This window comes from Dendrobates tinctorius, unplaced genomic scaffold, assembly GCF_039654945.1.
Source record: "Dendrobates tinctorius isolate UK_male_01 unplaced genomic scaffold, ASM3965494v1 ptg000070l, whole genome shotgun sequence".
NCBI classification, from domain to species: Eukaryota; Metazoa; Chordata; class Amphibia; order Anura; family Dendrobatidae; genus Dendrobates; species Dendrobates tinctorius.
Window position 1 is genome coordinate 87,447,684 of NW_027361738.1, and position 14,428 is coordinate 87,462,111.

General features: G+C 48.6%; 1 long non-coding RNA gene across 2 annotated transcripts in view; it reads left to right on the forward strand.

Annotated features, from left to right (window-relative positions):
• The window catches only part of LOC141095967 (uncharacterized), a 41,302-nt gene that overhangs the window by 16,209 nt on the left and 10,665 nt on the right, over positions 1-14,428 (forward strand). For both annotated transcript variants that reach the window (XR_012233528.1, XR_012233529.1), the window contains exon 2: positions 10,206-10,332. This is a non-coding gene — a long non-coding RNA (uncharacterized lncRNA). The remainder of the gene's footprint in view (positions 1-10,205; positions 10,333-14,428) is intronic.

A 14,428-nucleotide genomic window follows, 5' to 3' on the forward strand; every position in this document is an offset into this window, starting at 1 on the left:
TCTTTATCAACACAATGTTAGGCTGGTGGTTTCAATGTAATGGCTGCTATGTGTGAGGTAACGTTGAGCGTTTGGTAGCTTTTCTACCGCTTTATGTTCTATAGATGATGATTAGTAATAATTATATACTGTAGATGAGATGTGACGCCAGATTGTGCTGTTCCCCGTACTGGGATAATTACCCCGCTATCATGCATCTGGCGGAAACAATCCCATCTTGTGACCTATGATAAATGAAGTTGACAGGACCTGTACTCAATTCACCTCTCTCAGAAAATCCTCTGTAAATATGCGCTGCGTTCATTTATCATCCATTTTACAAATGAACGCTGTAAGAACGAGCACTAATGGTTATTATGGCTTCTGTGACTTATCCAAAATGGAGGGGAACTAGATATGTCTACGAGTTCTTTCTATGCGTATTAAAAATGTGAAAACTTTTTTTTAATATCTTGTTTATGGTGAGTTATGGTAAAATAGAGTTACAGGCCCAAAGCCTGAGGCCGCAGTACTGAGAGGACATGTCCCCTTCTGATTCTGTCAGGTGCGGGATATATCCTGCTTCACCAGAGGCGGCTGTGTGTCATTATGTCTGTGCAGATGCTGATGTGGATGTCGGGTGAAAGGCATACAAGGTTTCCTTGACAACCTGACAGAAATCGGGAGCGGACATGTTGTGATCAAAATCTGCCCCTGACAACAATCACACAGCATTATCCTCCTCCACCATCCGTCCAGCGGGCACAATGCAGTCAGGGGGGTGACAGCCTCCTAGAATCACCAAACCCAGACTCCTCCATCAGACGCAGATAGGGGATTGTGATCCGTCACCTGACCCTTGGCATTGTGCTTGGTGATGTAAGGCTGCATGCTGCTGCTCAGTCATGAAGTTCCCGGCGGGGGCGCAGTGTTTGTACACATGTTATACCAAAAGAGGTCTGGATTCTGCAGTTATGGGAACAGTAGGGTGGTTGTGACTCTTATGCACTCGGCCCCCCGCTCTGCAATGTTACAGGGTCTCCACCTCGTGGCTGAGTTCCTGCTGTTCCTTCCACTTCTCAATAATATCACTCACAGGTGATGGAGAAGATTCATGAGGAAGAAATGTCGGACTTGTTTCCCCTTTGGCTCCTATTACAGCACCCCCGGCTGTTCTGTCCCATATTAGTAATGTCAGATGGCATGGTGGGGGGCAGATGATATACAGCAGGGGAGAGGGGCCGGATGTAATACACCACAGGCGAGGGGCAGGATATTACACACTGCTGGCAATGGAGCCAGATGTTATACTCTGGGGGACAATGGGGCTGGATGTTAAACACCTGGGGTGAGGGGCCAGATAGTATACACCAGGGGTAAAGGGTCTGTATGTTATATGTATGGGGCAATTGGACCGGATGTAATACCCTGGGGGCAATAGGGACGGATTTTATACACTGGGGGCAATGGGGCCGGATGTTATACACTGGGGGCAATGGGGCCGATGTTATACACAGGGGGCAATGGGGCCGGATGTTATACACAGGGGGCAATGGGGCCGGATGTTATACACAGGGGGCAATGGGGCCGGATGTTATACACAGGGGGCAATAGGGACGGATGTTATACACTGGGGGCAATGTGGCCGGATGTTATACACTGGGGGCAATGGGGCCGGATGTTATACACTGAGGGCAATGGGGCCGGATGTTATACACAGGGGGCAATGGGGCCGGATGTTATACACAGGGGGCAATGTGGCCGGATGTTATACACAGGGGGCAATGGGGCCGGATGTTATACACAGGGGGCAATAGGGACGGATGTTGTACACTGGGGGCAATGGGGCCGGATGTTATACACAGGGGGCAATGGGGCCGATGCTATACACCGGGGGCAATGGGGCTGGATGTTATACACCGGGGGCAATGGGGCTGGATGTTATACACAGGGGGCAATGGTGGCGATGTTATACACAGGGGGCAATAGGGACGGATGTTATACACTGGGGGCAATAGGGACGGATGTTATACACTGGGGGCAATGGGGCCGGATGTTATACACCGGGGGCAATGGGGCTGGATGTTATACACAGGGGGCAATGGTGCCGATGTTATACACAGGGGGCAATAGGGACGGATTTTATACACTGGGGGCAATAGGGACGGATGTTATACACTGGGGGCAATGGGGCCGGATGTTATACACAGGGGGCAATGGGGCCGATGCTATACACCGGGGGCAATGGGGCTGGATGTTATACACTGGGGGCAATGGGGCCGGATGTTATACACTGGGGGCAATGGTGCCGATGTTATACACAGGGGGCAATGGGGCCGGATGTTATACACTGGGGGCAATAGGGACGGATGTTATACACTGGGGGCAATGGGGCCGGATGTTATACACTGGGGGCAATGGGGCCGATGTTATACACTGGGGGCAATGGGGCCGGATGTTATACACTGGGGGCAATGGGGCCGGATTTTATACACAGGTGTCACGGGGTCCTACTCCGGTATCACAAACATCAACAGAGTGAGAGATGAGTGAACAGTCTCAAGAACCTTTATTACATGCAAAATGAAAGGTTCGTAAAACAATCTACCACACAGAGGATAAAATAGTCCAGGAACACGGATAAATGTCCTGGGAGATGAGAGACACAGAGAGTCTGCTTAGAGATCGATATGGAAGTGTTTGGGATAAGGAACAAGAAAGCTCTACTGTAGGGAATGCACACCACACTAAAATATAGAAAATAATATACATTTTCTGACACACATAAGAAAAAAGTGGCATTAAAATACAAGTAAAAGCATGGCTTTAACCACTCAGGATCACCTTCGAAAATGCAATGTGAATAGGGTTCTAAAACATACATGATATATTAGATAATGAACCCAGACCCTGGAAAACTATGGCTCATGAGGTAAAGAACCCAATATAACAGGCCCTTTCAAGATTAAGGGTCAAAAGGAAAATAGAAATAAAGTCTGATAGGGCTTCAAAAGGGACCCATGACCTAGGGGCAAAGAAGCAAATAGCAAACACTTGGTGTAGCAAAACAAAACATTACACTTGAAATAAGCCAGGTATGCTGACAACACAGTGCTTCAAGCAAGCAACCAATCTAATAATTGGTGGCAAAAGAGCCCTAAAGCAAACCCATATCCATGGGCGAGCCATACCGCCGGTTCAACCGGTGCGGCTGCACCGGGGTCAGAAGGCTCCAGGGGGCCCCTGCAGGGCGGCTAATAATGAGGGCAATCTGGACGGTTTCTCCGGGCCCAAGGTTCCGGGGGGCCCCTTGCCAGATTGCCCTCATGTGCGGCGGGCAGGGAGCGATCACAGCACCTCTGCTGCTTGCAGGAGAAAATAGCGGGAGCGGAGCTGCAAGGATCCGTCCTGCTTCCTGTCCAACGCCCGCGCTTCCTCTAACACAGAGAGAAGCGCCGCTGGATGATGTCATTATTCAGTGGCCAGATAGCCGCTGTGCCAGAGCGAGGAAGCGCGGGCGCCCGTGATGCGGCTGCGGACAGGTGCTGTGTGTTTTGTATGTATGTGTGTGTGTTTTGTATGTATGTGTGTGTGTGGAGATGAGTGGTGGTGTGTGTGCTTGCATGCGTAGCGCTGCAGGGAAATATGCAGCGAGGTCAATGGTGCTGTGTGTGTGTCTGTGTGTAGGTGAAGGAGAGGGGAATGATGGGGGTGATAGGGAGAAGACAATGATGGGAGTGATGGGGAGAATGCAATGATGGGGTGATGGGGAGAAGGGAATGATGGGAGTGATGAGGAGAAGGCAATGATGGGGTGATGTAAAAGGCAGTGATGGGGGTGATGGGGAGAAGGCAATGATGGGGGTGATGGGGAGAAGGCAATGTTGGAGTGATGGGGAGAAGGCGATGATGGGGTGATGGAGAAGGCACTGATGGGGTGATGGAGAAGGCAATGATGGGGTGATGGAGAAGGCAATGATGGGAGTAATGGAGAAGGCAATGATGGGAGTGATGGGGAGAAGGCAATGATGAGGTGATGGAGAAGGTAATGATGAGGTGATGGAGAAGGCAATGATGGGGGGTGATGGGGAGAAGGCAATAATGAGGTGATGGAGAAGGTAATGATGGGGTGATGGAGAAGGCAATGATGGGGGGTGATGGGGAGAAGACAATGATGGAGGTGATGGAGAGGGCAATGATGGGGTGGTAGTGGAGAAGGCAATGATGGAAGTGGTGGAAAGGGCAATGATGGGGTGGTGGGGGAAAAAGAAATGATGATGGGGTTGTGGGGGAGAATGCAATGATGGTGGTGGTGGAAAGGGCAATAATGGGGCTGGTGGGGGAGGAGGAAATGATGGAGGTGGTGGCATAGGCAATGATGGGAGTGATGGGGGAGAAAGCAAAGATAGTGGTGGGGAGAAGGCAATGATGGAGGTGGTGAAGAGGGCAATGATGGGATGTGGGGGATTGGGATGGGAGGAAGTGGGACTTATAATGGCCTTAGGAACTGGGGGAGGTGGAGGAAGACATTAACACTTATTATGTCTAACACAGTCCCTTAGTATATAGTGTACTCACTTATTATGTCTAACACAGTCCCTTAGTATATAGTGTACGTACTTATTATGTAACACAGTCCCTTAGCATATAGTGTACTCACTAATTCTGTATAACACCATCCTTAGGCCTCTTTCACACATCAGGTTTTCTGCTTCAGGCGCGATCCGGCGCTTTTGACTAAAACCGGATCCGTCGAAATGCAATGCCGGATCCGGTTTCCCCCCCATTGACTTGCATTAGAGCCGGATCGAGACGGATGGCCATGCGTTTCATCCGATTTTCGCCGGATCCGGCAATGTGACGCGATCCGGCGTCTGGAAAAAACGGTGACTGTAACGTTTTTTGTATCCGTCGAAAAAGGCGGACACGCCGGATCCGGCGTGTCCGGCTTTTTCATACAATGAAAGCCTATGAGCGCCGCAATGCGCCGGATCCGGCAACGGCCGGATCCGCCGGCCGGATCCGGTTTCTTTGGTCTGAGCATGCTCAGTAGCTCTGCCCACAGGACATATATAAAAGCAAGACAATGGGACCCTCAGCCACACCCAACATGCCACCCAAGCCAAGAACCAGGAGCAGGAGAAGGCAGCAGACATCTGCAGCAGCAGCACCATCAGCACCACCCCAAATGGAGCAGCATGCTGAACAGCGGGAGGGGAGTCCAGCAGCAGATGAGAGACGGTAATTATCAAATCCCCCATTCCTCCAAACTAGGGCTATGGAATATCAAGATATTCATTGGCCCTTTGTTTCTCTTTATTCAACAGCCGCCCAATAGATGCAGCAGCAGCAGCAGCAGCAATGGCAGCAGCAGAAACACCACCCACAGCCATGGAGTCTGGCCATGAGGAAGACAGCACATCATCTTCTGGGAGCCCTCCCTCGCATCGTCAGCGTTTGACGGTAAGTTTTTATTTCCAAAATCCATCATCTCTGTAATATATGTGTATTCATTGCCTTTTATTTCAAAACAGGAATCACAAGATGAAGAGGAGCTCCCAGAAGAAGAAGGAAGGGGTGGACAGACACTTGGAGTGGGCTCACAATTGGTAAGTTTTTTGCATCAAACGCAGAAACACAACATCACACAACACATAGAAAACAATGTTCTGCAGACCACACACAGCAAACAAATGCCTACATCCAAAGACATAACATTTTTTGTTTTCTTCTCTAGTCTTCCCAATCTGGTGCTCGGCCAAGAGGTCCTCGCAGTGCCTCCCAGGGTCGTCGGCGACAGCAACGCGGCGGTCACCAGCGTGTAAGTATAAATATTTTTGCTTTGTTTTTTTTGCACTTTTTATTTCATTTCTTTTGTGGAGGCTAATTATGTTATTTTTGTCTTTTTCTTTAACAGCCTTCACAGCGTGCTCCCGACTCTGACGGTGAGGATGGAGGGATTGATGTGGACCGCCTCATCGATCTCGTCAGAGAAAGGGAGCTGCTCTGGAATATGGCTGACCGACGCCACGCTGACCTGATCGTTACCCGACGACTCTGGGAGGAAATCTGTTCGCTCCTTGTGGACCGCTGGGAGGACCTCGAAGCTCGGGCCCAGATTAAAGAGCGTAAGTATATACAGTACCGGTTGCTTGATTTAAACCAGTGTTTCCCGAACTCCAGTCCTCGTGGTCCCCACGGATCATGTGTTCAGGATTTCTATTTACTTTGGAAATCCTGAAAACATGACCCCTGGGGACCATGAGGACTGGAGTTTGGGAAACACTGATGTTGTATACTAACCACTTTGTCCTTTCTCGTTTCAGGGGAGAGAATTGTGAAGCGGTGGCGGTCTGTGAGGGATCGTTTCAAGAAGGAGTTCAATAAAGAAATGCGGGCCCCGAGTGGATCTGGAGGACGCAGGAGCAAGTACAAGTACGCACGAGCCCTGTCGTTCCTCCGGGAGACAATGCTCACCAGAAGGTAAATATTACACACCACATGTGACAAAAAAATGTTTAGATGTAACTTTTTTTTTTCAGCCAGGGCCATACCATGTCACTATTTTAATAGTTTTTTTTTCTCTTTATTCCACAGCACGGTGAGCAGCACTCGGGAGCCTGCACGATTGGACCCTTCTGAGGCGATCCCTGAGGAGACCGGCACCGAGGGACACTTCGACCGCCCCGGTACATCTGCACCTTCCCAGCCTTCCCACACATTCGACCCATCTGTCCCATCCACCAGCACAGGAGCATCGTGGCCGCCTACATTACATGAAGCTGCTGGTGAGGAGATCGCTTTCCCTTTACCCCACCCTTCTGCCCCTGCCACCTCTAGTACACCTGCGGGTACTGGGCGGCAGCGGCAGAGGGGTCAGGAAAAGACTTATGCGCCAGAGTTCTTGCATCTGAATGCATCTTTCCAGAACTGTCTAAAAGTCTTGTCAGAGCAAATCTCCGCAGGCTATCAGCAGATCAACTCCAGCATTCTGGAGGTGAAGACACTTCTGCAAACCATGCATTCAGAAGGAAGATCTTCGCCAAACCACACCTTTTTCAGGTCTGTTGTGGAGCGCATGGAAACGCTCTATCCTGCCCAGCAGATGCATGTAATGCATTCATGCCACGCTGCTCTCCAGCAAGTTACCTCCCAACCTCCTCCTCCCACCACAGTAGTTCCTCCACCTGCACCCCCTCCAGCCAATTTCCATCCTCCCCCTCCTATTACATCTACACCCCCTCCAGCCACTTTCCATCCTCCCCCTCCTATTACATCTACACCCCCTCCAGCCACTTTCCATCCTCCCCCTCCTATTACATACCATCCACCTCCCCAGCACCATCCACCTCCCCAGCACCAGCAACCTCCCCAGCACCAGCAACCTCCCCAGCACCAGCAACCTCTCCAGCACCAGCAACCTCCCCAGTACCAGCAACCTCCCCAGTACCTGCAAACTCCCCAGTACCAGCAACCTCCCCAGTACCAGACATCTCCCCACTTCCAGCAACCTGCCCCGTACCAGACATCTCCCCACTTCCAGCAACCTGCCCCGTACCAAACTCCTTCCCCATACAACTTGCCATCAACATCATCTGCTCCTACAGTCCCTGCCCAACCCTCCACTCCACCGGCCACCACCTCTTCTGCTTCCCACATGTCCACCCATTCTGTAGTTTTTTCCACACCTTCACCTCTAACTGTTCCTTCCCCACCACGATCCCAGTCCTCTCTCCACACTCCCAGTGTCGAAGTGTCCCGCAGCCCCTACAGCAGTATTTCCACCACACACTACACAGATTTATAATGTGTGTATTTAAATAAAAATGACCAGTTTTATGGTTTCAAAGCTTTATTAAACAAGTTTATTAAAATTTTAAAAAAGTTTACTAAAAAAAACATTTTTCAATAAAAGTTAAATTATTTTACACTGGTTGTCTGTCATTTCTTTCTGCGGCGAAAAAGGTTAAATACAGGGTATTTAAAAGGTGAAATGGTATTCAAAACTAGGTATATAACTGTGGGTAAATTTTAGCTTTTTGCCACAGTTGTGTTCCTGGTTGTGTTTGAAGCAAAGTATTTCACCTAAAAAGTTGTGTTTATTGTTGGTGATTTCATAACAATGTACACAACTTTTGTTAAAAGGTGAAATACTTTGCATAAAACACAACCAGGTACACACCTGTGGCCTAAAGCTAAAAATAGAGACCATGACAAGATAGCCAACTTTGGTTGGCAAAGGTATATACTGTTGGTACAGAAGGTACACAAGTTTGGTTGGGCACAAATCTTTCACACTCTGTCATCCTGCCAGTGTACTCTGCCTTGAGGTGACATAAAGTATAGTGCAAAATTGTCCCTCATTACTGAAACCGTCACAGAACTTCTAGTGGTAATGTCATGGTAATCTTGCAAGGTGGTTTCTTCAGAGGTGTCCTCAATGGAAATGGGTTCCTTGCAGATAACAAAATTGTGGAGTACCACGCACGCTTTGATCACCTCGTCCACAGTTTCTGTCTTGAGGTTGATCGCAGTCAATAGGACCCGCCATTTGGCTGTCAGAATACCAAAGGTACATTCAACCATTCTTCTTGCTCTTGTGAGGCGGTAATTAAAAATGCGTTTTGGTCTTGTCAATCCTCTGCTAGAGTACGGTTTCAAAAGGTGTTCTGACAGCTGGAAGGCTTCATCCCCTACACAGACAAATGGCATAGGTGGACCAGATGTTTGCGGCAGCGGTCTAGGTGGTGGGAACTGGAAGGTGTTTCCATACAGTTTACGCCCCATGGCAGACAGTTTGAAAACTTGAGAGTCATTGGAGCGGCCATAGGCCCCAATATCAACCGCAATAAATTTGTATTCCGCGTCAGCGATGGCCATGAGGACAATTGAAAAATATTTCTTGTAATTGAAATATTCCGATCCCGATCCAGCTGGCTTTACAATGCGGATATGTTTCCCGTCCACAGCGCCCAAGCAGTTGGGAAACTGACATATCTGTTGAAACTTGTCAGTAATTTCAATCCACCTCTCTGTTGTGGGCTCTGGTAAAAACTCTTCAGCTAAGGAGTCCCACAGTGCACGGCATGTGTGCTTCACTATTCCAGATATGGTGGAAATCCCGAGTCTGTACTGGAAATGCAGTGACGAAAGGGATTCTCCAGTTGCAAGAAATCTGTGGGGAATTAAAAAACAATAAATTAGTTTTAAATCACAGCATTACATACCAAAACTGAGCTATAACACTTGGAGATACAAACTACCACCAACAAGATTGCAGTGAAAGTGTGCTCTGATGCGATCACATCCAATAAATGTGGCTTACCTTAAAGTCACCATCAGACGCTCTGTGGGTGAAACAGAGAAGCGGCAATAGGTGTCCGCTTTTCTTATGAGGTGTGCAATGCGCTCCACCAAGTAATCAAAATTCTCCATTTTCATCCTAACATATCCAAAAAATGTATCCGGGTTTCGTCGAAGGTCCATGCAGAGTGTAGAATAGACCCCACGCGTCATTCTCTTGGCTATGATGGGGTGGATCCACAAACGTCGTCTACGATGCCTGATGCGCTGCTGTCTCGCTCTCTCCTTCTCCAGAACAATCACCCTCAAACGATTCGCCTCCGCTATAAAATCCGCCAAATTCTTCAAAATATTTCCAATGACAACATCCATCTTCGCCAGTAACTTGCTCTTCTCTCCAACCTGCACTTTCTCCTCTACAACCTGTCAAAGAAGGGCTGTAGGAACATGCTATATATAGTTTTCCAGTAGCCAATCCCGTTCGGAAGGCCACAAGGGTCAATTTTAAAAACCGGATCCGGCGTAATCCGTCGAAAAACGGATAGAAAAACGGATGGACCGGATGAGACGGATCCGGTTTTGTCTGTCAAGAAAAAGACGGATCCGGCAGAAAACCGGATCCGTCGTATCCGGTTTTACTAAACATTTGCCGGATCCGGCGTTCCGGCATGACGCCGGATCGCGCCTGACGCCGAAAACCTGAAAGTGTGAAAGTAGCCTTAGTTACATACAGTAGTTTCCTCTTTTATTATGTCTAACACCGTCCCTTATTACATACCATCCTCTCTAGTTATATATGGTGCCGTCCCTTATTATATAGCTTCCTCTGCTGTTATGTATAATGCTGTCTCTTACATAGTGTATTCTTGTTAATTTTGTTATTCACAGTGCCCTCATTTATTACATAGTCCCCTCTCTTTTTAGATATAAAATGACTGCTTACCGAAGAACCAGTGACCAGACGACCAGTTCATCAGCTCCTCCATTAAAAAGGAAGCTTTCCCATGCTACATCAGCCAACATTGCATTATACAGCTAACAAGACAGGACGGTATGTAATAAAAAACAGGGATCTATATAATCCAATATGTAAGCGAAAGTGCTGTACACAACAAGAGAGGGCACTGTATAAGAGAAGGCAATATACATAATAAAGGAGACTATGTAATATATACTGTATATATGTATGTGTGTGGCTATATATATATATATATGTGTAGCTTTGTCGCCATAAAAGGAAGGGGGCCCAGACACATTTCTTGCACAGGGGCCCCAAGCTGTCAGTGTTCGCCCTGCCCATATCAAATGGGAAAACAACCCACAAGAGCACAGTTAAAGAGATGCATATTACCAGGGCAGGATCATGTATGAAAACGAATCCAGATGAACAAAGCCATGAGTGGAAGCCCGAGGAAGTGGCCCCACACGTATCGCCGTAACAAGTACGGGTTCGTCAGGGGAAGTATCACAAAGGTGGCCAGCAGGATATAAATACCTAAGGAATGCGTGCTAATTAGCATGCCGGTGTGAGCCTGTGATCAGGCCTCATGAACGGAAGTGTGCATTGAAATACGATGCACACGGGCTGACATCTCAGCCCGAAAATGCAAATGCGCCAGGTGGAACGCTTGATGCGCGTGCAGAGGCGCACAAAGATAGATGTGCACGTGCGCAAAACTCTTAACTTGGAACGTTACCTGACCACGCATTTGTCTCTTCCTTCCGTTTATGATGTATTCTCCTGGCTTTTGACCTTGGACTCCTTGACCATTGTGACTCACGGCTTGGCCGTGAGAAGTGACTAGCGTCACAATTATTTTTTGCACCAAGTCAGAAATACTTTACGTGTGCATGACACTTTAGGTTTCTCATTCACTTTATTGTAATCAGGTTTTGCTTCAGGTTTCTTCACAAATCCGCACCATGAAAACATAACAAAATCGCAACCAATCTGCAGTGTGTGCACACAGCCTATAATTTTGTGAAAGATTTTGGAGCCTTATATAGCAACAAAATGTACCTGAGAATATGTTAAAGTCTATGGATGAGCAATATAATACCGATAATTCTTTGAACAAGTTTTTTGAGGCTTATATAGCAGCAAAAATACCCAAAAATATGTAAAAGTCTATGGATGAGCAATATTTTATACTGATCAATTTTATAACACTTTGAGGCTTATACATCAACTATGTGTGATTGCACATGAGGTTTTCTATAAATATGCCCTTTTTCCTCCACTACCCGCGGACAACATAGGGAGTTGTTATGATTGAGTCACCGTAGGAGGCAAAAACAGAAATGCTAGCTAAGTCCAGAAAACCAGAGAAGTTGGCAGCTATCGGATTGCAGACCCCTGAACCTAACAACACAACTAGCAGTAGCCGTGGGGGGTTCCTACGATGCTCTAGACCCCTCGATCACAGCCGGAGAATTAAATAGGCCTAAAGAAAGAAAGGGGAAATCTAAACTGCCCCTGAGCAGACCCCAAAGCAATAGGCAGCCCCCAACATATAATGACGGTGAAGCAAGATGAAAACACTAACACAGACAGAAAGATAGACTGAGCAAAGACGGGGCCCAAGCTAACTAGATAGGAAAGGACAGGAAGGCTGCTGTCTGCAATCCGTGAAAAACCCTATGAAAATAAGAGACAACCAACTGACAGTGAAAAAGGCCCTGAAGACGCTAGGCTTCAAAAAAGCTATGTCAGTACTCAGGAATATTCTGAAGACAGAGCAACAGGCAAAAGGAGATACAGCTCACCCCAGCAGGGAATGGCAGAATCCAGAAAAGAAAGGCAAACAAAAACAAAACACAAATGCTAACAGGCAAAGCAGAAAACTTAGCTTTAGAGGAGCAGGAATCAGACTGGTGTCCTAGAAGTCCACAGAGAAATCACCCGCAGGGCAGAAGGGCGTCGGCAGCCTTATATCCAGTCTGTGACTCCACTCAGCCAGTCATCCTCATTAGGCTCAGGTGCCTGATAATCAGGCTCATTACCTTCCTTTACCAGAATAATGTTATGCGAGGCTTAGGTCGAAGGAGGCTGACAAAACCCGGGCCCCTGCGGAGTCCCTCAAACTAGGGAAAACCCTGTCTGACCCTCAACCCAGGGTTTTTGCTAAAGGTGCAAATGCCTGAGCCTCCAGCCTCTCCTTATCTCCTGCTCAGCCCTAAGCTGAACCCTCCACCCTCCACCCAGTGAGTTGTCAAACCACCAAAACCCACACAGTAATGACAGACAGGGAGAACTCAAACCACACCGCTCCGCAACCACACAGGACAATACTATAATGTGAACAGGGCAAAGCAAAGCACAAATATAGGAAGACGAAAGGGTAACAACGGATCATACGACACCAGCTATGAATTTCTCTCTCCAACACCTCCACTCCAGACCGGAACCACTTGGCACAAAACACAAGCTATAATCGGCGACGCCCACAGGCCAGCACGACTATTTAAAGACCGTGGGCGTGACCAAACATCCCACCTGATTTCCAGCTAGATTAACCCCAGATAACCTGAGTAAAATCAAGCCGGCGCCACTGAGGCTATAGTGGACGGAGATGGAACTACCGCTGCCTGCCGGACGCTGTGGTGTGAACAGCGTCCGACATGACAGTACCCCGTCTTCTACGAGGGACCCCAGGGCCCTCAAGACTCATAGGACCCGGCTGGTCCGGATGACGGCGGTGAAAGGAACTGACCAGCCGATCCGCATGTATGTCCGAGGCTGGTACCCAAGACCTCTCCTCCGGACCATACCCCCGCCAGTGCACCAAATACTGAAGGGTACGGCGCAGTACTCGAGAGTCCACCACTTTGGAGACTTCAAACTCTAAATCGCCATCCACCATGACTGGAGGTGGCATCGGCGTCGTGTCCACAGAGCCTACCACCTTTTTCAATAAAGACCTGTGAAACACGTTGTGTATCTTGTATATCGCAGGAAGCTCCAACCGAAAAGCAACCGGGTTTATGATGGCAGCAATCTTAAAAGGGCCAATAAACCTTGGACCCAATTTCAATGATGGAATTTTGAGTTTTATGTTTTTAGTAGCTAACCACACCCAATCACCCACACACAGGTCCGGACTTGGCACGCGTCTAGAGTCAGCCACACGTTTGTATCTTGCACTCATGCTCAGCAATCGCTGTTTCACACTCCTCCAGACCGATGATAGTTGAACTCCTAACCGGTCCTCCTCTGGGACGCCCCCAGAGCCCCCCTGATGCAAGGTACAAAATTGAGGATGGTGCCCATAAACACAAAAGAACGGAGACTCTACCGATGATTCTTGGCGGTGATTATTTAATGCGAACTCGGCCAAGGGAAGGAACGTCGACCACTCCTCTTGGTTGTCAGACACAAAACATCGCAAATACTGCTCCAGATTTTGGTTCATGCGCTCAGTTTGACCATTTGACTGCAGATGAAGCGCCGACGAATGAGACAACTTGATCCCCAATCGTGAGCAAAAAGCTTTCCAAAACTTCGCCACAAACTGGGTACCCCTATCAGACACTATGTCCGACGGAACTCCGTGCAGTCTGACCACCTCCTGCACAAAGACCTGAGCCAACGTCTTCGCGTTGGGCAAGGAAGGCAACGACACAAAATGCGCCATCTTCGAAAATCGATCAACCACCACCAGGATGACCGTGTTCCCCGCCGAGGCAGGCAAGTCTGTGATAAAGTCCATGGAGATTTCTGTCCATGGCCTACTAGGTATCCCCAGAGGCTGTAGAGTGCCAGCTGGACGGGTTCTGGGCGACTTGGCCCTGGCGCACGTGATGCAAGCTGTCACGTAGGAAACCACATCCTGCCGGATTTTTGGCCACCAGAAGCGGCGCGATACCAGTTCCAAGGTGCCCCTAACCCCTGGATGACCGGCCAGGACCGAGTCATGGTGTTCCCCCAACACTTTAAGACGAAGATGAAGGGGTACGAACGACTTATTAGCGGGAAGTCCTGGTGGTACCTCCTCCTGGGCCTCGGCAATCTCCGCCTCTACCTCAGTCGTGAGAGCCGAAACCACTACACCTTCCTGGAGGATGGGTACCGGCTCTTCCCGAGGTTCTCCCCCCGGGAAACACCTGGACAAGGCATCCGCCTTGGTGTTTTTAGCCCCGGGACGGTA